Genomic DNA, 26,818 nt, shown 5'->3' on the forward strand with positions numbered 1-26,818 from the left:
CCAGCATGCCCAGTGGAGGGAGGTGAGGAAGAAGGGGCAGTCATACCCGCTGCCAATACCGGGGAAGGAGGAAGACCTCAGCATCTGTGAAGAGCTATAGCTCGCTCCATCTCCCCAGCATCTGGGGGTGTCCATTTGTCCACATTTGTCACTACTTGTACTTTCCCGAAGGTCACCCATGACCTTGAAGTCACCAAGTTCAGCGGCTTTTTCTTGGCCTCATCTTCCACCGGACAGCCCTTCTTTCTTAAATGCTCACCCTAGTGAGCTAGTTCTCCTCCTACTTCCTTGATGATTCTGTTTCTTTTTCTTTTTTTTTCTGCATTGCAAATTTATGACTCCCCCAAACCTGTCTTTAGCCCTTTTCTTTCTTTACTCTCCCTCTCTCTGGGCAAACTTTCATTTCTTTTGCAACGGACCAACTAATGTTTTGCTGAGACATGCTTTCTTTCAAGTGCAGTAACTAGCTTAGGCAAAGGGAAAGTTTGCATGATAAAGTGTCTACAAAGCCAAGTGCAGACGTGAGTTCTGTCGGGGCTGAACCCAGGACCTAGCAGGTTCCGAGGAAGACAGGCAGAGCTGGCTGAGGCCCTGGTCTCTGCCTCTGTCCTGTCCGCTCACGTTCAGCCTCCTGGATATCTCTTATCTCTCCCCTCCTCTCCTTTCTTGGGCTATCATCTTACCTGAGGCCTTCATGACCTCTTTAGTGATTTCCTTGCCGCTGGTTATATCCTCCATCCGAACTATTTTATTTCAACTGTATCTCCTCTGCCTTGGGTCCCATGCTTTAGCCCCCCCCCCCCAGCCCACTTTAGCTGTACTTCTCCATGGGGTAAGGAATCCACAGGCCTATGAGATGTTCCCACCCAAAAGTCCCCATTCCCTTCTAGAGCCTATTTGCTGGGCCTGGGCCGGCCTTTCCTCCAGGTACATTGTTCTGAGGACAGACCACACCACGAATGTACTTACTTCTAGGCCTGAAAGGTACCCAAGGGGTAGTTGTTTACTGGGGAGGATAGGGTGAGGTGGGAGTGGGAATGTAGATGGGGCTTGGACATGGCTATTGAATGTGCTCAAGGCCCCTTGCCATGTGGGACAGAGCTTGAACTGAGAATGCGCCAGGTCCCAGCGACCAGCCTTCCCCCATTCTACCCAACGTGGAACTCGGAGAAATTCAGTAATTCTATGTTTGAACTTGGCCTTTCACACTGTAAGGTTTATTTTTAAGTATAGGGGGAGGGAATGTATTTTATTTAATAGTTTGTTCGTTTGATTTATAACTTTTTGACATGTGGCATGTGGGCCTCCATTTGCACTCATGCCCTGGGCCCCACAGATGCTAGGGGCAAGGCTGAATTTCATTATGGCCTGTTAAAAAAAAAAAATCCCTAAACAAAGCTCTGATTAAATCATCACCTGCCTCAAAACGTCTGATACTGACTCTTACTGCTTACTGGGGAGTAAGTGGCTGCGGTCGTTCATTATTTTGGGTCAGACGAAGCTGACAGGTAGGACCCGCCTTTCACCAGAAGAGCGCTCAGGCCAGGCTTGAGTTGGCAAGGGAGCAGCTTGCTGCTCTGAGCTCGCTGGGACGGCTTCGAGGACGGAAGCCAGGGCAGCCTGACAACTAGCGTTTGGAGCCTCAAGCAGAGAGGGTGTAAGTCCGAGCAGATAAGGTTTGGAAAATCACAGGCAATTCTAAGGTAAGCTGTTAAGAAGTGGCCAGTGTGAAGTTGTTGAGGAGAGCAGGGAACACACACAGATAAAGGGGATTTGATTCCCAAGGTCACCTTTGGCCTCTGTTCCGGATTTTTCTATCGTTCCCATGTACTGGAACTTGTCCTAGTCTAATCCGTGTAAGATGTTTCTAGGAGGTGGGCATGGACAATAGGAACAAAGCTTGGTATTTCACAGTACTCTGCAATAGCTTCTTCTTCTTCTTTTTTTTTCCCCCTTAATCTTTATTTTTTAAGTCCCAGCATGGGGCTTGAACTCACTACCCTGAGATCAAGAGTTACATGCTCTACCGATGAGCCAGCCAGGCGCCCTTTGGCAAGAGCTTCTAATAAGGAACTCAGAACAATAACGAGCACACTACGTTTATAATCAATCTCCTATTGAATATCTTTAAAGTGATTGAATTTGGGAGACAGTCCATTTAGACTGGGAGAGGGTAAGTGGGTGGGACTGGAGTCCTGGGAGGCAGACTAGGATGATGTCCTATAACCTTTTCCGCCTTTCTGAGGCTGAGTCAGGTGCTTGTGCTGGGAAAGAAGATACGGGACTGAATCCAGGCTAAGGCTTCTGTTGGGCACAGGACCATCTGCCAAAGCAGAGCCACTTGAGGTATTCTCATTCCAGATGTACAAGGATCAAGAGCTTCACAGAGGAGCTGCTGCTGAGCGTGGGAGAAAATAGGTAATTTTAAAAATAGGGAATATGGAGGAATGTATATTTTAGAAAAAGCCTCGAGTTTAAGACTTAAAAAAAAAAATGTATGCACAGCTTTCCTGGACTCCAAAAACAGGCATTAAGGATAGATTCTCCAAAATCCATAGACCAGGCTGTACGTTCACATAAAGTTGTTTTATTTCAAACTCATTGATATGGGTCCTAATGGAGGGACACCCTCGCCCTTCAGAAGGGCTGCTGCTGTCCGAAGCAGGCTGCTTGTGAGGGGCTTGAAGGGCCTCCTTACCCAGTGCTCCTTAAACCAGCATGCCTCAGAACCACGTGACAGGTCTTGTTCAAAACGCACAGTTTATAAGATTCTTTTCCTATTAACCCCAAATTATCTTTTGAAAGCAACAGTAGTAAGGATCTTCCTTTTCCCAACCAACCACAGATTATTTTCTATGTTTTAAAATTCAAATAAGCTACTTTAGCTTTACTAAGGGAAAATTTTACCAAGGGAAAATAAAATCCCACTTGCGGAAGCTTAGGGAAGGGCAAAATTAAGTTAAAATTTTCTCCATATTAATTTAGAAATAGCAATAAAAGCAAAATGTTCTAAAGCTTACCTCAATCAGGGTCCTGGCAACAGAGAGCCTTGCAGTGAGTCATTTGAGAAAAGCGTGATAAGGGCACTACTTGCTAGCCAAAAGCTGGGCTTAGACAGAGAAAAGGGGATGGTGCCCTACTCTTGGTTTGGTGAGTGCGGGAACCCTTAGCACCACAAGGTCTGAAAGGGCAAGGGGGGCAGAACCAGGTAAGGGAGCCCAGAAAGAAAGCTGATGGGGAGGGCAGGCTCCTGGGAAGGAACCAGAGAAATAAATATGCCAATCTCATCAGCCTGTCCTCCCGGAGGCTGGAGGGCAAAAGGAGCCCATCAACGCAAGTCCCTGTGGCTCAGCCTCTTGGGGCAAAGAGCAGGTGGAAGAGGGTGAAGAGTGGATCTCGAGGGGCACATGAAGACCATCCAGCATGCATGAGAGACGGCTAAGGAGCTGGGGCGGCCCTTGTGTATTTTCACCAGCACCGGAGAAAACAGTAAGGTGATCTGCTTTCCTACCGTCTTGTTTATATTTCCCTGTCATAGGTTTATAAGAAACATATTGTCATTAAATGTTACGGTCTTGTATCCGGGGTGGGGAACAGGATCCTTTGTCCCACGCCCAGGCCTACAGAATCAAGTCTCACACCGAAAGGGCCCCAGAAATGTGAACTTTAAGCAAACATCCCACAGGACGCACACCCAGCTTTCAGGAGCACCGAGCTACAGAATGAAGGGCGGCGGTAGCCGTTATCTAATAAGGAAAGTGGAAGACTTATCTGTGCGAGGAAACGGTGCTACATCAAGGGCGGACGCGTGTAGACAAGGAAAGGGCAGGGGAACAGACAAGTGAGAACAATTGGTTGGTGGCGTGTTCTGAGTTTTAAAACTTTTTTTTTTTTTTTTTGCTATGAAAATGTTCACATCGGGGCTTATTAAATTAAAAACACTTCTAAGAGAGTTCAGAGCAGGTAAAACATTAGGTCAACACAGAGTCCGACCCCAGTCCCGAGGAGTCCGTGGAACTTAACCGCGGGATCTAAGTTCTCTTGGTCCCGGTCCGGGCTGCTCAGAATCCCAGAGTCTCCCAAGGCAACGGAGCCCTCAACAGACATCCAGAGGGAACATCTGTGGCCTGAAAGGTCAGACCCTGACCTGGCTTCACAGGACCCCACACAAAGTACAAATGGGCAGGCAGCCACCATTGACGAGGCTTCTCCTTCTCCCTCTCCTGGGCTGAGTGGCTGAACCTTTAGGACTTGGGCTGAGAAGGCCCCTTCTATTGGTTTCCTTGTCTGCAGTTCCCAGACAGTGATAGTTACCTGCCCAAGGTAACCTTATGCTGCAACAGAAATAACCCTTGGGGCTAGACGCAGCAATGTTGTCCTGGAAGTTTCCAAGGCAGCACAGTTCTTATCTCTATGGAGGCCTGGGTCTGGGCCCTCTGCCTCTCTTTGAAGTCTTCTTTCTTTGATTGGTCTTCCAGTGACCTGTAAAGCTCAGGACAGGGTTGGGAGGGGGGGTGCAGGGTTAGCCCGGCTTCCCCACTGAGGCCAGTGAGTTGCCTGCTACAAGGAAGTTCAGTGTGTAGGCCTTAGGATAAGGGGAGAGGCCCTCTCTCACTCCAGAAGTCAGGAAATTCTCATTATATTCTATGTGAAGAGACCCCCAGTGTTTTCTGGGCTGACACAGAGAAGGACTATTTATTTCTCAGTGATGCTTGTCTGAATTGGCAAGCTTGGGCTGGAGCAGGGAAAGCAGATCCAAGACAATCATGTGATGGAATTATACCTGCTGAGAGAAAGAACAGTGCGGCTCCCCAAGCAAACATTCTTGCAGACTCTGCATTGCAAACTCTGGCTCGGGAGGCACTGGGCTAATTTGTCTTTTGCCAACTAACGGCAAACGGAGGAGGGCAGAGCCTGGCAGCTTCTCCAGATGCCTGATGAATTGAGGATCACTCAAACCACCCCCTCCTCCCCACTGCTGCCCTCCCACTGCTGCCTAAACAACAGGTATGAATTTGCTCCACTTCATCAAGGAGCAAATTTTTATTCTTCCACATCAACTGGAATCAAGCTCTGAGCCCCACCTTGGCCTGGCTGGTGGGATCCTCGATATTAATTATTATCGAAATTCCTGCTTCCTCTCCCCTGGGCAGTACTAAAATCTAGAGGCTTACTTGGTAGCAGAAGAGTGCAACAGGGGTCTGAGATAGTCAATAAAATAGCCACCATTATTAATACTTCTTCTTTCGTTACAAGATGCAACTATTGGACTAAAAGCTTTCCAATATTAGTGTCTACTTTGCCTGCACACTCTGCCAGAGGCCCTTGCCCGTGTTTTCAAGGTCGTATAATTAAAGACTGTCCCTGAGGCATTAGTTATGGGCCAAGCCTGGGATGGAGGGAGGGTGGAAGGAGCTTTGAGGACACTTTAGACCTTCCCCCAAATAATCCGGGTCAGTGTCTTCCATTCTTCACTATAGATAATTAATTTTTGCTCCTTCCCATGTATAGAGCCACATAAACAGAACAGCCTCCTCCTCTCCCCAGATTGCCACCACTAAGACCCTCCTGCAGAGACATTTTGGAGGCCTGCCTGCCAGGCGCCAACTGCCGCCCCAGAGCCCTAAAGCCTCCAGAGCACTGAGCAAAGGCACGGATGTCCAGCACTTGAGGACACCTCCCTTTAAGTGTCCTTCCAAGCTTGCAGAAGTCAACTCTGTCCCTTATCCAGGAAGCCCCAGCTTCTCTCCACTGGTCCCCACCCCATCCTCTCCAGCACCTCCAGCTTAATTCCTTTTTGGGCTTGACCCTTGAATTGGAGAAAAGCTATTCGCTAACTGTGGCCACCAGCGAAGACAGAACCAGGGGCCGAGATCACTGAACACAAAGCCTTGGCTGATTTGTCAGGCTAGTTGGCAGTGAACAGGAACAGAAATTGTGTGGGTTTTTTTTTTCTTTTTAAATCTTTTTTCCAATGGCAGAAAGGAAACTAAGCGTCATTTGATTGTCGTGCGTGAAATTGTGCCACCAAAGAGTTACTCCTTTGGGAGCGATATTGTTGTCTGCACGGGATCCTAAGATGTGTCCTCTGGAGATGAAAAAAGCATGGCTGGTAGCTTACTGTGTGGAAGGAGTTCATTTGACACTGTGGGACAGTGGCAGGTGGGAGAATATAGGAGGTGGGGCCAGAGGAGGGACAGGCCTGGCTCTGTCCCACTTTGCAGTTGGGTCCAGTGGCTGGCTTTGTGGTTGGTTAGATCAGGTGACGCTGACCAGAAAGCCTTCTCTTCTTTCTGTTGAAGATAAGCTTGCAGGTTTCCTGTGGTTTGTTAGGGGCAGGGCCACCACATCCGAGGCAGGTAGCAAGGTGGGGTGATCAGCTCAGATATCAAACCACGTAAGAGTTACTGCTGTTTTGTAAGAAACCAAGACCTTCAAGGCCAAGTTCAGAACGAGTGGAGAATCAGAACACAGGTTCACATAACTGGCAGAGGCCTCAACTCCCATGGTCAGGGGCAAACACTGAGACAAAATTCTCTCCGGGACTGCCGAGTACCACTAGGCGACTCTTGGGTCCCATCAGGATTAACAGAAGCTATGAGCAGACTCTGGCTGGAATCAGGTTCCTTCACTTCTGGTCTGTGTGACCTTGGGCACTTATGTTCTGTGCCTCAGTTTCTTATCCCCTAAAATGGGGATAATAGCACACCTACTGCACAGGGGTGTGGGCATTTGTTAGTATATTTAGGCACTTAGGAGAGTGCCTGGCACGTAGCAAGTGTTGGATAAATTTTAACTGTTGTAGTTACTGTCGTTGTTTAAGGCCAGGTGGGTCTCAGAGCCAAGAACTTGAGGCGAGCCTCTGCAGCTGCAGCTAGAGATAATTAATTCTACTTGCTCCCTGTTTGCCTGAGACTACAGGTGAGATAACAGCTGTAAAACACCCAGAATTTCCCTGAGTAGGGGTGGGGCGGCAGGGGGGTGCAAAATACCCAGATTCATCACTAGTATCCCGGTACAGAGGCTTTTACCTGGGGACATTGCAGCCCAAGTAGACCTGACGCCTACACGGTTAAGTACACCCTCGGGGCGCCCCTCGGGCTCAGTCACTCTTGATCTCGGGGTTGTGAATTGGGCCTAGAGCTTACTTGAAAAAAAAAAAAAAAGAAATATACCCTTAATGGCCATAGCTTGACGGGCTTTGCCAGGCTTTCTGGTCCAGACACATCTCCGTCATGGGCTTGCCTTAAAGCCTAAAATTGTCTCCAGTTCTTGCAGGAGTTCTCAGGTGGTTATCCTGTCTGCAGCCAGACTGTTTGCAGAGACTGTTTGCAGATCCTGACTGTGCTCACGAGCTGAGAGTCTTGGAGAAGCTACATAATCTGGGCCCCTCATCTTGCTCATCTGTAGAAGTGAGACTATGAAAGTACCCTCCTGATAGAGTGTTTGAGAATTGCACGAAATAATGTGTAAAGGGTTAGCAAAGTGCCGGGTACGCCCTGAACACTCAGTAACCGGCAATGATGGTGGGTTTGACGAGAGAAGGTATCCATTAGTGATTTCGTCTTTATTAATGCAGAAACACTCAATTTTTACACATTTTACAGTAAATATTATTAAGTATACAAAACTGTTGAAAAAGTAGTATAGTGAGCACCTTTATACACATCATTTAGATTCAGTAATTGGTTTATTCATGATTGCCATTTTTGCTGTTATTTGTGGGTTTTGTACAGTTACTTTGCTGTTGTGTGCACAGTCATTTGAAAACTGCCAACGTCGTGCCCCTTCACTCCTCCATACTTCAGCATGTAGGTCCTCCGAATGAAGAGACTCTCCGACACAACCCCGATACCGTTACTACATCTAGAATAAATGACAATCATCTTTAAATATTACCTAATGCTAAGTCAATAGTCACACCTTTTCTGTTGTTCCCCAAATGTCTTTTAGAGTTTTTTTTTTCTTTTCTAACTAGGAACCCATCATAGCTCATGCATGCATTGTGTTTCGTTATGTCTCTTTCGATCTAGAATAACCTCCCCTTCATTCCTTTTTTAGGGACACCGACTTTTCAAGAGGCCAGCCTGTCTTATATAACGTCCCACATTCTGGATTTGTCTTATTGTTTGCTTGTAGTGCTATGTTCAGCGGACATTTTGAAAAGGGAGGAAAAAAACCTGGAACTTGAACTGGAGTCCCCAGGCTGTCCCAAGGACATATAGCCCTGTTGCCCATAGGAAATGAGGGAGGAAACAAAATAAAAAGGCACACTCATTTTTTTTTTGAAACTTGACACCTGTTAAACACTAACTCCGCATTCACCACTTTTCAGTCCCTAGAGACCAGCATTCTACTTTCTGTCTGCATGAATTTCACTAAGTAAGAACCTCATCTAAGAGGAATCGTGTAATATTTGTCCTTTCGTGACTGGCTTATTTCACTTAGCATAAATGTCTTCGTTATGGAAATAATGACATGCTGTAACGTGTCAAAATTCCCTTCCTCTTCCCAGCTACAGATCATCCCATTGTACGTACGAATACAGCACACTTCGCTTATCCATTCGTCTGTTGATGGACACTCAGGTTGCTTCCGTCTTTTGGCTATTGAGTAATGCTGCTACGAGCATGGGCGTTCACATACCTGTTCACACCCCTGCAAAGCACACTCATTCCTACCTTGTCTTGGGGCGAGCCCTCATGTGGCTTCTAGTAACTGGTAACTTTAGAAATCATGTTTTGAATCCAGTTTTCCTTTCTATTGTTCTCTCCCTGTACTAGAGTCTAACGTAAAACGACTTTTGCAGTTTTGTCATTGTCTGGGGCTTATAACCACCTACACCAATAGGAGAAATCTGGACACCACTCAGCAAATATTTCTGTACTGCTCACTGTGGCAAGTATGTTGATTCTAATATCAAGGCGTGGAAGCCGGAAGGTCCGAGCTTTTAAAGCCACTAAATGTAAAAGGCCAGAGGTGCCCTTTTAAATCACTGTAATGACTTTTTAATCTGTTAGACTCCCCTACTTCCCTTTTTAAGTGTACTTATTCCAAGTCTCCAAATGAACATGGGTGATTTATATCTAGCGACCCATAAACTATGAGAGGAAGCAAGGCAGAGTGGAACGAATGCTCTGAACTGGATGATCGGAGATGGGACCCAGTGTCTGAGCCCTATTGATACCCACGCAACCCGGCACGGAGCCTCAATCGTACTTTCAATGCCTCAGTTTTCTCATCCGCCAAATGGGAGGTTGGCTTACAGCCCTCACCTGCTATGGTTGCCCGAGCTACATTTTATTTACTTGCAGAAATGAGTAAGAGGGAGCCGGGCGCAGGGAAGGGAGATCTCTGAAGTTGAGTCCTAGCTTCTCCACAACTGAGTTGGGGGATCTTCTGTAGATCCCTTCATTTTATGAGCCTCAACTTTCTCACTCGCAAAACAGGGATGATGACTATTGCAGAGCAGGGGTGAAGATTACAACTAGCGAAGGAGAGTGACAGGGCTTTGTATTTTTAAGGTACTGTCGGGTCACGTAGGCAAGGCTGTATGGAGGATTTTAAGCCATAAGAATGCTGCAAATGCGAGGGATTACTAGAGTAAAGGACGCTGTTCTCAGCGACTCGCTTCTACTGCTACAAGCTCATGGTATGTTACACTAAAATACAGATTATGATTCCTGCCGCCCCCCTGTGCCCGGGAATCCATTCTCCGTCGGCCCTGGGTATTTCCTTCAACCGCCCTGGATGCTGTGGCAGAGCCTCCCCCTTACTTACTTTATAAACTCCCAACAGCTGTTTGAAAATGCTTTCTTTGTTTTGCTCTGGAACTTGTTGCAACGTATCTTGTTTCCACAGTCCCCAGCCTGCCCATGGAGCTTTGGTTCTGCCAGTTGCAATGACTCCGAAGCTCTTTGTCCATTCTTTTTAGTCCCAGAGCATTCGATCGGCTAGTTGGGTTGCGTGTCTCTTTAACCACTGAAGAGCAGGTTCCCAGGCTTTGCTGTGTTTTACGGTCTGCACTTTAATTATGATTGTTTCAACAAGCGTTCCTCAGCAGAGCTTCAAATAGGCCTTATCAACGTTCCTTCGTGCTTCACTTTACAACCACCCGATCCTCTCTTCTAAGGAACTCCTTGTGTTTCCAGTTCAAAGGGAGACTGTTTGAGAAAAAGAATACAGGAATAGATGGGCTCAGAATTGAGCGAATGGCTCAATGGATTGCACACTGATTTAGAGTTAAGGATGGTAGGCCGGGCTAAATAATTAGTAGGCATAAGAATCGCCTGGAATTCATAAGAAAAATGCAGATTTCTGGACTCTGACCCCAGAGGTCCTCTGATTAAGGATTTCTGGGGTGGGTCATTTTAAAGGTGCTCCCTGGTGATTCTGATGCAGGGCTTCCACATTTTAGAAACCTGGTGGAGAGAGAGCACCATTCCCCTGCTATTTTAAGCAAGTTGACTCTAAATAAGCCTCAAAGTTGCCAAGCTCTGTCTCCCTGCTCATAAATGGCCCTGAAAACAGTAACTGCCCTCCCAGCCCCACAGGTTTGAAATGGGGGTAAAATAAGATACTGGACCCAAACCATTTTGAGGATAAAGAGCTCACACCAGTGCAAGGCAGTCTCCTCCCTCTCAGCATTCTCTTGCCCCAACAGAGCAGACTCCAGCTGGCAGGATCCTGCCTCCACGCCACTAGGCCCTTGCACGGATGCACTCACAGGGAGGGAAGTCCCCGACCTGCCTTTGTCTACTCGGTTCAGACTGGCCCAGCTAGGTTTATGCCCTTCCTAACAGAGTGCTGTAAGGCCCCCAGACATTTCTGTCTGAAATCTGGCCAAAAAGGCATCCGGGATGACCCTCCTATAGGCCCAAGTCCTCCTTGAAATGTAGGTACATCTGTATCACTAATGACCCCATTGCCCTATTTTCTACCATATCACATCAGTCCTGGGCCACACGGGTCTTCTCCCCACCAAGGCCTGCCCCTGAGGTTATGCGGTCCACACCCACCCCTTGTGTTTTGGCCGTGTTCCCAGGTACAGTATGTACCTTTTGAAGTTTAGAGTGATCGACTTCACATTAATCTTTTCTTCTTCCCTTTCTTCTAATCCTTTTGGCAAGTACCTTTCCAGGGTATTCTACCCTTTTCGGCCATATTCAGCTTGGAATAAAGTAATGGAGTATCATTTCCAGTTAAAGCACTCCACCTTGCTCTTTCTGATAGATGGGGCAGGGCAGCGTACCTACGAGGCCCTCAGCCACTGTGGTTTTGTTAAATATCCAGCACGTTCGGAGCATTTGCAGGTACCCTGGCTGCCTGCAGAGCCAAGAGGGGCATGACTCCTGAAGCCAAATTCTTCCCCCTTGCTCGCTCTCTCTCATTACCTCACTCGTCCATTCAAGAGATGGTCATTGAGCACCTAGTATGTGCCACGCATCGGAGAGACAGCGTAAGATAGACAATATTCCTGCTCTTCGGGAGTTTATGTTCTAATGGACTTTATGTTCTAACATTCTCGGAGTAAATATGAGCAAGAACATTGAAGGGAGTGGTAAACATGATGACAGTGCCCCACTGTAGTGTTTACGCAGGGCAGTTGGGGCTGGAGAATTGCTACTAGTGACAAGGTAGTCAGGAAGGGCATCTCTGAGGAAGAGATATTTGGAGAGAGACTCGAACGAACCGGCCTTAGAAAGAGTTGTCCCCCAGATGGTTTTCTGTGATATTTTGCAGAGAAAAGAAATGCTTAGCAAGTCTTATACTTATGGTGACATTATAAAGATTACTGCTGGTATACACTGAGCCACAGTGAGAATTCAGGATATGACCTGCCACAACTGTGTGCCCCTTTGCAAAGGAGCATCCTGTCAGTGGTGGCAGCCAAGCCGAGGGAGCCCTCCGAGTGGACTCCTGAAAAGGCCTGCTTCATCCAGTTAAATTAGGCAGTTTAGTAAAGTGTTAAGCTTTTAGAGCCCTGAGAGAGGCTCCTACCCTTCAAAATACTCTGGACTTTCCAAATACATCCTGGACACTGGAAGTCTTTCTAACCAGTTGTTCATTCTAGAGCCAGTGAAAAGGCCTCCCTGCAGTGCCCTCTGGAGAAGGAGCAGACTGGCCCTGCCTACACACTAGGGTTCGAAAGAGGATACAGCCGCTTTCTGTAGGGGAAGAGGGAGAGGAAGAAGCAAGTGCTGGAGAGAGCTAGAAAAGAAAAGTTGGGGGAAAGGGGAGAGCTGAAGGAAGGGGAAATTGAAGGGAGGAAGGTGTCCTTGAGCAATTTATTGGAAGAACTGCCACTTGTCTAGACTTCTCCAGAGCTTGAGGAATTCGGACACACTTGGAGTTGGTCAGAGGGGTTGGCTATGGCTGCTGTCTGTTCCTTCTTCTGCCCCTGTCCTGAGGACTTGTTCCTACATTTCAGAAGGTGGATTTCCCCATGGGAGGAAGCCGTGTGTGTCCGAGACCATTTGCCTCAGAGGAAGTGTAAAGGGAAGGTCTGAATAATTAATGGATGAGGATGGTAGGAAAGTGACATCTCATTAAGCAAATGATTTTTTCACCTTTAAGAACAAGCCTAGTGGGTAAGAAATCCTTAATGGGATGAGACTTCCATTAGAATGTGACCACCGGCACCTGTCAATCCCGTAGGATGGCTGTGTGAGGTCTAACAAAACAAGAGATGGGGTCAGGTAGGGTAGGGGTGGGAATGTAGGTGGGTCCTTCCAGCACTGAGCAAGCTACCCTCATATTACCCCAGGCCCCAGTTGGCAGGGTGGAAAGAATGGGGAAAAGGGATGGAAAAAAAAGTCCTAAAGAGTTTTGTGGACTAATTCAATGAATATTTAGAATAATAAAGTAACCCGAATAAATCCTGAGGTCCTCAGGAGGCCCAGTTTCCCAGAATCAAAATCAGAGAAGGTAATCCCAGAGCCAAGAAGAAATGAAACCTGCGTTCTAATCTTTAGCGCTGCAAATCTCTCAAAGAACGCTAAAGGGAATCTGATTTATAACCCAAAGGGCACTTCTTAAATTCCCTTTTCTCTCTTCCTCAATTTGCATGTGACAGAGACTTTTACCACCAAATCCCCCAAATTGTCCTCAATGCCCAGGCCATGTGTTTATGTCCCGTCTTCATTCACCTCTTCTCTTTCCTCCCACCTCTCCAACCCCATTTCTCCTCATCTCCCAGCTCTGCACAACAAAAGCGTACAAACTGATTTGGAAAAGACAGGATTGCTCCTTAGAGCAGTGCCGTGCACTGGAAATACAACGTGAGCCACATACATAACTGAAAATTTTCTAGTAGCCACATTTACAAAGGTAAAAAGAAACAAGAGAAATTAATTTTAATAGTATGTTTAACTCAGTATGCCCCAAATACTATTATTTCAACATGTAAACAATATACAAATTATTGGGGGAGATTTTTGACATTTTTTCATACCATGTTTTTGAAATCCTGTGTGTATTTTATACTTATGTTTACACTTCATTTAAAAACTATATCAAGTACTTAATAGCCACATGTGGCTAATGGCCATATAGGACAGTACAGCCTTATATGTGAATGGGCAGGGGAAGGGGAGAGACTGGGCTTCAAATACAGGGACATGGTCTGGTTCATGAAGACATTTTCCCAAGTTGGTACAATAGCAAAATAACAAGAATAAGAGCAGTGTGCCAAGTTTTACTTAGCGGCAAATGTATTTGCTTTTTAAGTTTTGAGATTGTGTCCCTGCCAAAGCGAGTGAGTTGCTCCTCATAGAAATATCATTGATGAAATAATAGGAGTAATGGATGGTAGTCTTATTCTTCTTCATGCCATTCTGTGGCTAAATAAAAAGGTGGTGACTACAGTGCCTCCGCGCCCCCAATTCAAGACAGGTTTTACTGGACCACAAAACCCAGATGTCAGGAAACCACCGTTCTGTAACACACATTGTCTTTTATATACACGAGCCCGTTTAATTATCCCGACAACTGCATGATGTATTTATTTTTTGGTTTTGAAATAATCACACATTTTCAGAAAAGTTGCAAGGACGGTGTATAGAACGTTTTCCCCTGGAACCATTGACAGTGAATTGTTGATTTGATCCTCTGTCATCCTCCAGACTTTATTGTGTATTTCCTACAAACATGGACGTAACCTGAAAATCCACAACACAGTCACAAACATCAAGAGTTATGTTACTGTTACCCGATACTTAGATCGCATTCAAGTTTGAACAATTGTCTCGATCATGCTTTCAGTCTCCTTCAGTCTAGAGGAGGTCCTCAGTCTGATGTACGCCATCTTGGCACATTGGAAATAACAGGACACTTATTTCATAATTAATAAGTAGCTAGCGGGGAGTTAATTAAAAACTCTGCAAATATCCCTTTCCTCATCAAACTTTTAATTTATTAATTGTGTATTTTGATGCTGAAATTGTCCCCAGTTTAGGCAGTGGGAGTCCCTTCAAGTTGCCTTCTGTGTCCTTTTGACACATGCCCATCATTCTTGAAAGCACTTTCTTGCTTTCCAGCACAACGTATTGTCCAGGTTCATCTTGTACTTTTCCTGCCTTGTGCTGGGGTATCCCCCCTTGGATACTGTCCTCATCCAACACCCATGCCAGGACTCCGTTATTTATCTTCCAACCCTTACAGTAAATTTTGAATTTCAAAAATCGTATTTTCAATAACCAAGTGTTCTCTCATTTTCTGAACTTTCTTTCTTCTTCACTTCCTTCTTTTCTTCTTTCCTTTTTTAATAGAATGCTGTTCCTGTTTTGTGGAAGCGAGTTTTCTCTTATCTTCCAGATGACATTCATTCTCCTTCATTTAGTTCTCTCCTTTGCTTTCCCTGTTTCTGTTTCTTTCAGGTGTCCTTGTTGGTTTTGACCTCTCTGTCTTTCCTGCTGGGGGCCTTTCTCACACATCTGATGGTCCTGAGGCTCTGTTCTTGTGGAAGAATGAGGCACCAAGAAGCCAACTGGAATTTGGGGTTGGGGACATAATGCCAGGTAAAATACAGGATGCCCAGTTCAGTTTGGATTTTGGATCCAAAATAAATAACTTTTTAATATAAGCATGCCCCAAATATTGTATGGGACATATTTATATGAAGGAATTATCTGTTGTTTATCTAAAATTCAAATGTACTTGCACATCCTGCATTTTTATTTGCTAAATCTGGTCACCCTAGTTAGGATCTGAGTCAACTAATAGGACCTCAGTTTTTCTTGGGCTTGTCCATTTTCTCAGAGAAAAATCCTTCAGTTTGCCCTTGTGGTTATGAGCCCACTGCTGACGTGCTATAAGCCAGGTGTGGGAAGCAGGAAGGTGTGCAGACTATCTTCAGGGCCACCGTCCTGCCTTCTTCAAAGCGTCTGCTGTCCCTTTCCTGAACAGAATCCTGGAGGAGTGGGGGAGGGGGAGGGGAACTAGAAGTGGTCTGAATGGGTTTTATTTCAATGTTCAACCAATCCCTCTGTTTTCAGGCCTGCCCAGAACTCTGACCCGTGGAGGTATCCATTGCCCCCAGCGTCTGAGTCTTTGGGATTCTGTGACTCTAACTGATTTGTTTCTCCAGGTTGTTTAGGTTTCAACTTCCTCTATCATTTCTTTCTTTCATTTGCTGTGTGTTTGTCTAGTGCTCTTTTAGTCTTTGTGGGTTTATGTCATTAAAAAAAATTTTTTTTTTTTGCTGAATTTGTTTTGTAAGAATAGAGATAAATGTGAGTGTTCAATCTGCCCTGTGTAACTTGGCAACAGTGATTTTTCCATTTATTTTATTGGTCACTATACCTGGAGGAGAAATTGGTTGTAATGTGTTGCATACTCATACGTCCTGGGAAAAAGGGTATTTGGATAAACCCAGAATTTTTTCTTCTCCCTTTGCTCTCCTGCCCCCAGTGAAAGACCAAAGGTGACCCTTATGTAGGTTATTTGGCCTTCTAGACTTGGTACTTTGGCATTGTTGGCTCCCCAAGGAGAGCTGGACTGGAGTGTCTATAAATCTTCAATCTTAACCAACTGTGAGTTTTAAACCTAACTGTTCCCTGCAGGTCTGTGGCTTAGAGCAATGAATTTAGATAAGGGCAAGGTTTATTGTTGTTTATTGCTTTACAATAAGTGCTGTTTGCTCATGGTAATTGGTTTACAAAAGCTCTTCAGTCACTAATAAATAAACATCCAGGGTCATTTGTTAAGTTGGAAGGTGAGAGGTCCCAAGGCTCAAGGAGAACTGAGAACTCTGGTCTTTGCCTGTTTTCTTGGAAACAACCTCTGAAATGAGCCCAGGGAATTTCAAAAGTAGTCCAATTACTTCCAAAAATGATTTTCTATCAACTCTTGTCATAATTAAACTAGTTGCTACTTGTGGTAAATATTATAGGCAGTAAAATTCGGGCTGCTGATCGCAAGGACTGGCAGTGAATAGCAAGAATGGGGCAGGAGTGCCAACAGCTCTCACTAGACTTGGCCCCATTTTACAGATGATGAAATAGGCTCAGGGAGCCTTGTGGCAAGTGAGTGGTGCCAGTGAATTTAAATTCATGTTTATCAGACACTGACTTGTAGAGAAGGATTTCGGCCCTCTTTGATTTTAAGAATCTGAAAGGGCCCGAGTTCGTTCTGGGAAAGCAAAGGGTAAAACCAAAGAACTCTCAGCAAACAGAAATTTCCCATTCTATTTGCCAAACATGGTTTTACACAATGAATCATTTTTCTAGCAGATATTACAGGGCAGTGGAATTGGGAGGGTGGTTGTCAGGAAGGCTTCTGTTTTGGTTGTGATATCGGCCAAACCAAATCAGAAAAAATATATGGTGGCAAGAGGCAAGAATGGGAAATCCCTCTTGGTTCAGTCCACAGTTAAAGAGCACGCATTTTCTTTTATAGCAGACAAGCTCTTCTTCAGGAAAACAAAGAGACCTCTTCCCCCTGACAAAAATAAAAAAGCAACTCCCAAGCTTGATGGGACTCGGATCTGGGCCCATCTGTCACCTCTAGGTAGGGAGGTATTAGAGAGAAACATGAGTTCCTGTGAAGAGTTTCATGGGGTGGGGGTGGGGGGAATATGAATATGTCAGTTACTCTCCAGTAGTCCAGAAGAATCTGACAATGTTGGATTTTTATGTTCATTTTAATTGTTTTGATGTCTTAACCTAGTAATAAATTGTTAATCACTTTTATGCAATAATAAAAGATGCATAAAATGGTTAGTGCTACTTCCTGCTTGGGGCCCCCTCCCCAGCATGGAGTGTTATTGAGATACATTCTATTCAGGTAAATTGGCGATTTTATCAGAGCATAGAGGGCACTGACAATTACCCCTCGCTCTGCAGCAGATCATTTAAAAAGCCTTTGAGTCCTAATTCAGTTTGGCCACAAGAACGTATCTTACAGAGGGAGCAGCTTTGGTGGCCCTGGAGAGTTTGGTCACCAGGTTACATTATTTTGATTGTAAAGACGACCCATATTCCTGCTTCAGAACTTAGAACCTGGGGGTCAGGATGTAGGGAGATAAGTGATTAATAAATGGGTTAAAATGGGTATAAATAAATGTGGGTATAATAGGTATAATAAAATGTGTTAAATGTGTTATTAAATAATAATAATGAAATGTGTTAAAATTGGGTATTCTGTGTGAAATCTAAGCTGCGTGAGTTTTTAGATCAAGTTCATATAAGAACATTCTTGAATTCTGACTGGTCATTGACTTCCAATTACCAACGAGCTCAGAGTGTCCGAGGAAAGCTACCAGGCACAGACACTGGAAAAACAGCCATTCCCAATTTCTGCCACATGACCCCATAGTACCCTGCTGATGTGTTTGAGTTTTAGTCCCTTGGTTTAAGTGGAGAGGAGAACCCTCTTTCCAAGGTTACCATGTAGAGGAGTCATTGCCAACCTTGATTTTGCGGAAAGCAAGCGCATTTCTGAAGTTGTTGCAGAGTCTCGGGGTATTTCAATTCATCCTGGTATGCCCTTCCCACCCAGTGCATGCCGTCAGGAGAAGCAGTTGTGAAATTAAACGATGGTGGGTGATGTAACTCCAAAAAGGTTGGAAATTCTTGATATAATAATGTCGTAAAGCTAAGAGTAAAGGAAGAAGTGACTTGACTGTATGATGGACTAATGTGACCATCTCAGCACATCATTTGGTTGCTGTTGCCAGAGGAGGAGGGAGGAGGAGGAAAAGCCAGGGAGATGAGGGGTGGAGGGGAAGCTGCCTCAGTTATGACAGTTCGACTAGACCATAAATTAAGCTAATTATTAGTATCAGTTGTTACTTAATTCAGTAGCGCCACTCTGTAATTCTACAACTCGTAAGTCGGCCCAGCATTTTGTAATGGAGCTGTGTGAAAGGTCCTATATAAGATTAAGTTTACTATTCTTGTTATTATAGTCTAGGCGTCACCTCACCCAGCTGGCGTGGTCACGAGTTAGGAAGATGAACTGCTAAGGAAGAGGCTGCGAGGAAGCCGATGTTTGGACAAAGGTTAAGGAGGCTGAAATCTGCAATAAAGCCAAAGGCGTGGGTTCTATTTCTGACTTTGTCATCATTTTGACCTTTTAGAATGGAGACGAAATGAAAATGTTTGTCTTGTATCTACCCGCCCAAGATGTAATGGAGAACTCTGGGAGACTCTAGGAGAGAAATGGAGACTCCGCTCAAGAAATGCATTAAGTAAATGTCAGGTGCTACAACCCTGGACGGTCTTCCAGCTACAACACTTTGAAAAGCTATTTATTTAGGAGACAGAGGACAGAAAACCCTGGAGTTTCAGATTAATATTTCTGCAGCGCACCTCTGTTAGAACACTTCCAGGGCTATAGGTAAAAGATGTCCATGGGAGAGTTAGGCAGATGTCTTTGCGTCTACATAGTGCCTCATCCTTACAGCGTCAACGTCTTTCTTAGACTATTCCACGGAAGGAATAATGGAAAAGTAGAGTAGTACCTTTAAAAACACTTTACAAGGAAGTATATGTAGAAACACAAGAAAGCAGGATCATATGCACAAAATGCAAACATTCTATAAATATCTAGTGAGTGCCAACTGCCTTACGTGCCAGGCACTGTGCTTAGATCTAAGATCGCATGGTGAGTGATGTAAACTGGATGCCAGTTTCCGCAGAACTTAAAAGCTTCATACTTTCTGGATTTAAGAGAGGGAGGCCTGATCATGTAAAACTTGCTTTTTGTAAGTAGGCTAGACATAAGTAATAAATTAGAAACAATTTATAGTGGTTCGGTATTCAAGCTGTGGAGAGCCAAGTAGGGGTGCTACCTTGAGTTCATCCCAGCCCTCTTCAACCTTGTCTCCACCTCTATTCCCACTGGAGTTTTGGCAGCTGAAGGATCATCCCTCTGGGGTTCCCCAAGGCTCATTCAAGCAGGTTGGTCAATTTTCCTGCCTTTCTTTGCAGTTATGCACATTCCCCAACTCGGTTCACTGGGGTGTCAAGGAAGGAAACCCTCGGCAGCTACTTCTAAATTTACTGATCCCAATTTTGGAAAGTGTTTCTGAGAGAAAAGGACCCCCAACATCATGAGTTTCCTATCTCTATCTGCATCTGGAAAATTGGAAGCCATTTAGCTTACTGGCCTGCTTGCCTGTACCATACGGCATGGATAATAATGCGGGGCGGGGGCTGCCTGGTGATGTGGATGACTCAGTCTTTCACTGATATCCCCTGAGCTCACACAGTTGTCCAGGCATCACAGAAAGAGGTGGCACAGTCCTGATAGATTTGTAATCTAACGTTAACATTTTTACATTTCAAAGGAGAACTTAAAAATATGCAGGTTAATTCCACTTACTAAATATTTATTAATTGCCATTAGCTTGGGCCATTAAACACTATCTTTTTAAAGCCCCATCTTTCTTTGCCCTTGCTAATGGAGCGTTCTCAATAATAGGCTTTTTCTCTTCCTTTAAAATGTTCTTCTACGGCTCTTCTCCTTAAACTAAACTAAGGAAATATTATCATAGCTGAAATCTTTCCCTATTCAGCTAGAAATGAGCATTTAACTTAAAACAGATTGCAGGTTAAGCTTTAAAGGGCCATTAATTAGTAATGGTACCACAGGAGCAAGGTGACTGGTTGGCTGAAATCGGGCAGAACAGGCCTAATTTTTGCTTCTTGTCCCATGTGACATTTGTCCTTCGGTAGTACATTAAATTACTGGATGAGGTAACTTGGTAGAATTTCAGCCTGGTGCCGGGCACATGGAAAGTTCTCAGTAACTGTTCTCTGGCTTTTCCCTCTCCTATCTACCTCCTTTGTTCTCACTAGTCACCCCTGCTGTCCACTGCATTATGAAAACAATGCCGCAAACTCCCTCAACCTTTCTCAACTTAGAGCTTATCTCTTTGATATCCCTTGCTCGGGGGGACTCTTCTGATAACCTCCCACCACCCCCAGGTTCCCCTGCGGCCCTGTTCTTCCAGTCCACCCACCCTCCACTGTGTATCTTCACCTCTTCCTCTCTGATGTTTCCTGACCTTAGTCAGCTGACGTGCCCTACCATAAAGTTCCACAAAACTTCTCTCAAACCATTTGTTCCTAAGTTACTGGCTCTTTTCTCCTATCTACTGGACCAAGCTTCTTGAAAGAGTGGTCTATGCTCCCTCTGGTTCCTCATCTAAACTCTCTGCTCTGCTTCTTGCAATCTGGCTGCTGCAGTTACTAAAACTGCTTTCCCAGGGATCAGTAAGAACCTATTTACCAGATGTAGCGACCTCTTCTCATTCCTCTTCCACCTGTCGGTGGCATGTGATGTGTTTATCCACTCACCTGATGAAAATTTTTCTTGCTGTTTTTATCTCTATCTGCCACTCTTTATCATCTCCCGGGTCAGCATCTGTTCTTAGCTGCTTCTGTTTTGCTCTTGATTTGGGGGCACTAAGAATTAGCGAGGGGGCTGTCTAAAAATCCAAACCCAGATGAAATCTCCTGAAATATACACCAAGTAAGTCTGATTTCTGATTCCACCCAGAAATCAGACTTAATTGATCTGGGGGTTGGACCCTGACATTTACTCCTCAGCTGATTCTCAAGGACCACTAGGACTAAGAACTCTGTAATATCTGCTTTTATCTCCAGTTCTTACGTTATTCCTGTTACACAGACCCAATTTTTTAACTCGTTGCTGAGCTTCTCAGCCTTAATGGTCCATGGAACTTCAATTTTTAGGTGGTCCAGATGAAACTCATGTTCCCAAGCCTGAGAACCTCTTCCTCTATGTTTATAGGGCTACCGTTCTCCCAAGCTGGAGACCTAGAAGTCACCCTTAAAAATTCCCTTGGATCCCCCCTCAATTCACTTATTTGCCACGCGCTATAGATTGTATTGCTGACCACTTTTAAATCTATTCTCACTGCCTTCATCCAGGCCCCATTTTAGGACCTTATTGCAGTAACTCCTTACCTGGCTTCCCAGCCTTCAGTCTTGTTCCTCTGCATTCCCTCCTCCACCTACTAGTAGATCTGATTGTATCCACTCAGTAACTACTACTGGAGTTCTCTTACCCACGAGTAAAGTCCAAATTCCTTACCGAGGCCCTCGCAATCTAGCCCCAGTTCTCTAAAACTCCTCTCCTCTACCCTAGATTCCCACTCCATGATGTTCCCCATAATGCAGTCATGGTTCCTCAATCATGACACGGCTTCCTCCTTGCCTTTGCTTATATTACTCTCTCTAAGACTGGATTCAACTTGGATTGTCCAAATGAAGAGACTATTTAAGAGACACAATCAAGGTAAAGGGAAGCCACAAGAGTGTTTAAGACATCCAGACGCTAGCAGAGTGGAAAGTTCTTACCTTCTATAGGCCTGAAGGGCCAAGGGGATGAAATACTGTCACCACAGCCTGGGGAGAGCTGGGGCCATAGGAATGGGGGCCATGAGTAGAAGCTGGAGGACTGGGAAGGTTGCAGCCATTGCCAAACCACAGTGCTGAACCGGAGAGAGGAGAGTGAATAAATACCCCAGCCTCTCTCTCTTCCTGCCCTCCAATCTCTGGCAAGTGTCTTTGATTGGCCAAACTCAACTAAAAGCCAGCCAACCACTAAGGATGGTTAGATGGTATGGTCTCTAGATTATAAAGTAGGGCAGAGAGAGGCAGAGAAATGAATGGTGGTATGTGGGAGGGGGATATTAAATGGAGAAATTAATGAAATGGAAATAAATGGAATTAAATGGGAGATTAAATTAACTACAGAATTTCCCTTTATATATAGTAAAATCCCTTGTATCTTACAGGACATGGTTCGAAAGTTGCCTTTTATGTCATCTTCCCTCATTTTCCAGCCCCAAGATCCAGTTATTATTTCACTCCTCTATGCTCCCTTAGCTGTTGTTATGTCTATGTTACTGCAGCTATCAGTCTGACTTATGGTACAATTATTTATGTATCTGCATCCATCTCTTGCATCATATTTCGTGCAGCTGGAGGAAGGGGATAGTACTTCATTTGGCGCAGTGTCTTGCAGGTAACAGGCACTCAATAACTGTTGGTTGGATTTAATTGCATTTTCATGTTATCGCCTTCTCCGCCTCTGTCAGGGAGATTCATACATACTTGTAAACCGTAGTCCTCACATTTTTTACATTTCCACTCTTCGTAAGAGTTCCTTTTGGTCTTCTTCAGCTTCTTGCTTAATTTGCTCCTTCTTCTTACTACATTTCTTACGTTAGATACTTCAAGCCTCAGCTCACCCTCAAATTGGGAATACTGCTGTCACTGACTCTGGCAAGGGTCTCTAGTTTTATTCCCTGTCTTAAGTGGCTCATATAAAAGGTTTTTTCTTTAATTTATGCATGCACCAAGCTTAAAAATGAAGTTGCAGAACCCAATTTTTTATTCTTCATTGGACTTTAAACTCTTCTGAATAGAAGTTATGCTTGGCTTAACATGTTTTGCATACAGAAAAGGCTGTGTGCGTCTGTTCTTTACAAATACCAGTAGCAAGTGCAGCTAACATATTTTTACTATGCAAACACTATTCTACGTTGATAGTTTTGATGCACAACGGTATGTGGGTTTGAGATTTCTATATGAAAAGGAGTATTTTTAGACCCAATGAAAATGTTATTTTACATTTGTGACATTACTAATGATAGAAATAATGGCAAAAATTATAACTGTCATAGAAGTTCTGAGTTTTCATCTCAAATATTGTATTTTTCACAGTAAGTTCAACTTTGCTCTTTTTAAAAAAAAACTTTCTTTTTCTTTCCTTAATATGCTCACTCTTTCTACTCTCTTGAACATATGGAACATAGTTATTACAGCTGTTTTAATGTCTTTGTCTACAATTTTATCACCTGTGTCATATCCTTTTTTTAGGGAGACAATTCTGTTTATTGTCAAGCAAGAAACAAAGTGTGGAGGTACTCTATACCAGTGGTGATAAGATACAAAAGAGGGGTGAGGTAGAGAGAAGACCCAATAATACACAGCATTATTTTGAGCGAGCTCCAGCTCTTAATTCTAACAGTTGAACCAAGGACAGCCATCCTTTTTTACTGAGGCTGCAGAAGAATGGAAACCGGACTCAGTTTATCAGCTCCTACAGGGCCGGCAGAGCAAGAGGCTATTTTAAGCGAATAGAAGAGGCCACGAGTAGTCTGTTGGGAGCCCCCATACCAAGCACAGAATGGATGCTGAAGGTGGTCCAGAGCTGCCAATGGGGGCCAGTTGTAGCTCCCCAGGTCCAAGGCTTCTCTTGATTCTCAATGATAAGCTTGTCAATCAAATACAGTTGGCCGATGTGGACCTGTCGATGATTTATTTCAAGGTCTCTTTGACTTTTTTCATTAGGGTTTGAATTTCTATAGGACCCCTTACATTCTTATTATCCTCCTGACATCTTAAGTTCTTTAATTGTAGGTCCTGAAATGCTTGCTCTCTCTCAGCATCGCCTGTTACAGATCTAACATTTGTGCACTGCTGGAGGTTGCCATTTTGGAAATAAATAAATAAATAAATGGGTCCTCTTCGAGGAGGTCCCAAGTTTAACCTAACCCACAAAACTTCAGTCTATGTAAAATCACAAACAAAAGAAAATAAAATGCCGTGGGGCTCTGTCTTGCTAGAGGGCTGGGCCTGGATCTCCGGGAGCCCATCTCTGTCAGATCTGTTTCTATTGATTGATTGATTGGTTTTCCTCATTATGGGTTGCATTTTCCTGCTTCAGTTTGCATGCTTGGTGAAAAAAAAGGTATCAATAAAAATATTGGATTCCAGGCATTATGAATTTCACAATATTGGCTGCTTGATTCTTTCTCTCTTTCTTTCTGTATTCCTTTAAATATTTTTGAGTTATGTTCTGGGACACAGTTAAGTTACTAGGAAAGAGTTTGATCCTTTTGAAGCTTGCCTTTAAATGCTGATAGGAGCAGACCAGCCTTTAGAACGAAGGGTTCATTTGGCCTACTAAAGAGGCAATACCTTTCTGATACTCAAGCCAATGCTCAATGTGTTAGAAAGTTTTTCCATTTAGGCTGTTGGGGATGTGAAGTATTTCCAGCCCTGGGTGGATGCCAGTAATTGCTCCTTTCAGGTATTTTTTTTTTCTTGGCCTCATAGTTTCCATACACATGTATGTTACTTTAAGACTCAAGGGGGATCCCCTGCAGATCTCCAGTACTTTCTGTGTGTGCAGCTTTCTCCCCTCTGGTCATCTACCCTACAAATTCTAGCTGCTTTAGCCAATCTGAATTCTCACTTCTGTCTCTTTGACTCAGGAAAATTGCCAGGCTTTGTTGGGGTTCCCTTGCCTGTGCTGTAGCCTGGACTCTCTGTAGGCAGTAAGCTGGGGTAATAATAGTTTCGCTTCATTTGTTTCTCTTCTTTCTAAGATCACTGTCCTCTGCTGCATGTTGTCCAATATTTGAAAATTATTGTTAATAGTTAACTCAATTGTTAACTCAAACCATCAAAATGGTTTCCATTTTTTTATGGTAAAAGGTAAATCAGGTCCCTGTTATTCTATCATGGCCACAAGTGAAAGTCAGATTGACTTTTAAATGGGGGATGGGGAGGTATACTGAACCAATTTTGTATCAGAAAAATAAGCTAGAGTATGACCACGGCTCAGTGATTTAACCTCTTCTTAGCTTTACTTGCCTCATCTGTAAAGTGAAGAGATCGGTCTGTAGGATCATTAGGTCCTTCCCCGGTTCTTAAATTCTGTAATTATATCATTAAGCATAGGTTTACCTTTGCAGAGAAAACTGATATATAGTCTTCAAGTGATAGTTTAAAGTTCTGGATCTATGAAACTTTTACTTTGCCATGGTGAGGTAAATTTAGAAGAGAAGATTTGTTTTTAATGGATGAAGAAGGGATCTTAAGTTACAGACTTGGGAGGGTCAATACAAATCCCATAGCACACACCTGTGAAATGACCAAACAATTTGAAGAGGGCGAAATGTATAGAAATAGTCTTAGTTTCATTATTGTTTACAGGGCCTAGGTATCATGTATTGGACATAGTGAGTGGTCAATCAGTATCTGTTGAATATCTTATTTGATACTTGAAGCCATTTTTCTAAGAAGGAAAAATAACTGAAAGAGCAATATATAGCTTTTTCAATATATAGCAAAGGTTGGAAACAAACAAAAAACCCATCAACATTGGGATTGGTTAGTGGTACATCGATATAATGGATTATTATACAACAATAACAATACTGAAGCAGAGTGGCATGTATTAATATGGACTGCTTTTGAAAATATGTTGTTAAGCTGAGGGTTGCTGGAGGAGATGGGGGTGGAGGAATGGGGTAAGTGCCTGGTGGACATTGGGGAGGGTATACGCTATAATGAGCACTGGGTATTATATAAGACTGATGAATCACAGACATGTACCCCTGAAACCAATAATACATTATCTGTTAATCAATTAAACTTATATAAAAATTTTTAAAAAATGATGTTGTTAAATACAAATATGAGACCACTATCTAAATTTTTTACCCTTAGCTTACCTATATATTTCCCAATAAAAATATTTAAAAAGGAGTTGAAAAAGCAATGTGTATAATAGTCTATTATTTTATATAATATATATTATATATAAGTAAAATCTGTTTAAGGGCTATATAATTATACACATCAGAGAATACATCTAGAAAGATATAGAAATTGGTGTCACTTATGCTTCAGGGAAGGAGGACTAGGGGACGGAGTGGAGGAGAGACTCATTTTTCTCTTTATGCCCTTTCATATACCCTTTGCATTTTTTATCATGTGCATATGTTATCTCATTTTAAAAACTGCTGCTACTTGATATATACATACATACATACATATATATATTTTTTCTTTTTCTTTTTCAGCAAAGTAACCAAAGTTCTCTAAAAGGGTTAGATTTCCATAAAGCAGTCTGGGAAATGTCCCCCATCTCTGGATCACTTGCTTACAGAAGCCAGACCATACCCACTCTTTCTACTATGACTCCAGGGCACCTCCATGGCTGTAATTAATTTCTTGTTCCTTGCGAAAGAATCATCATCACGGTAGACACCTAAGCGACTAGCATCTGGACCATTGCACTTGTTTGAATACGGGAGAGAAAGAACAAGGCCATTTGTTTCCATGATTCTATATAGCATTTACGGTATTTAGTTAACTTTAATCTCTAACCCACCCTTCTTTCTGGCTTCCAGAGGTGCTACCAAAAAAGCACAGGATGTAGGAGCTGAACAGTGAGGCTGTGTGTTTCACAAGATGTTAACTTGTGGCCAGGTTGCTCCTTTCCAGCACTGCAGGTAGCGTGTAAGTACGTTCGTACGAGTGAAATGACA

The 26,818-nt window shown here is 43.8% G+C and overlaps 2 long non-coding RNA genes and 1 pseudogene across 2 annotated transcripts; 1 reads left to right on the forward strand and 2 right to left on the reverse strand.

Annotated features, from left to right (window-relative positions):
• The first annotated feature begins 2,255 nt into the window (after nucleotides 1-2,255).
• Nucleotides 2,256-8,356, forward strand: LOC148107685 (uncharacterized). Its single transcript, XR_015721719.1, has 3 exons — nucleotides 2,256-2,418; nucleotides 3,292-3,494; nucleotides 8,062-8,356. It is a non-coding gene; the product is annotated as an uncharacterized LOC148107685 (long non-coding RNA).
• LOC123800724 (uncharacterized) lies at nucleotides 7,549-21,560 on the reverse strand. Its single transcript, XR_006781993.2, has 3 exons — nucleotides 21,435-21,560; nucleotides 9,781-10,163; nucleotides 7,549-7,866 (listed from the first exon to the last, which is right to left on the reverse strand). It is a non-coding gene; the product is annotated as an uncharacterized LOC123800724 (long non-coding RNA).
• A 1,938-nt stretch (nucleotides 21,561-23,498) lies between these two features.
• LOC123800595 (LYR motif-containing protein 4 pseudogene) lies at nucleotides 23,499-23,971 on the reverse strand (annotated as a pseudogene).
• Between the last annotated feature and the right edge of the window lie 2,847 nt (nucleotides 23,972-26,818).

The sequence above is a fragment of the Ursus americanus genome, chromosome 26 (genome assembly GCF_024610735.1).
Source record: "Ursus americanus isolate L20-20 chromosome 26, mUrsAme1.1.p, whole genome shotgun sequence".
NCBI classification, from domain to species: Eukaryota; Metazoa; Chordata; class Mammalia; order Carnivora; family Ursidae; genus Ursus; species Ursus americanus.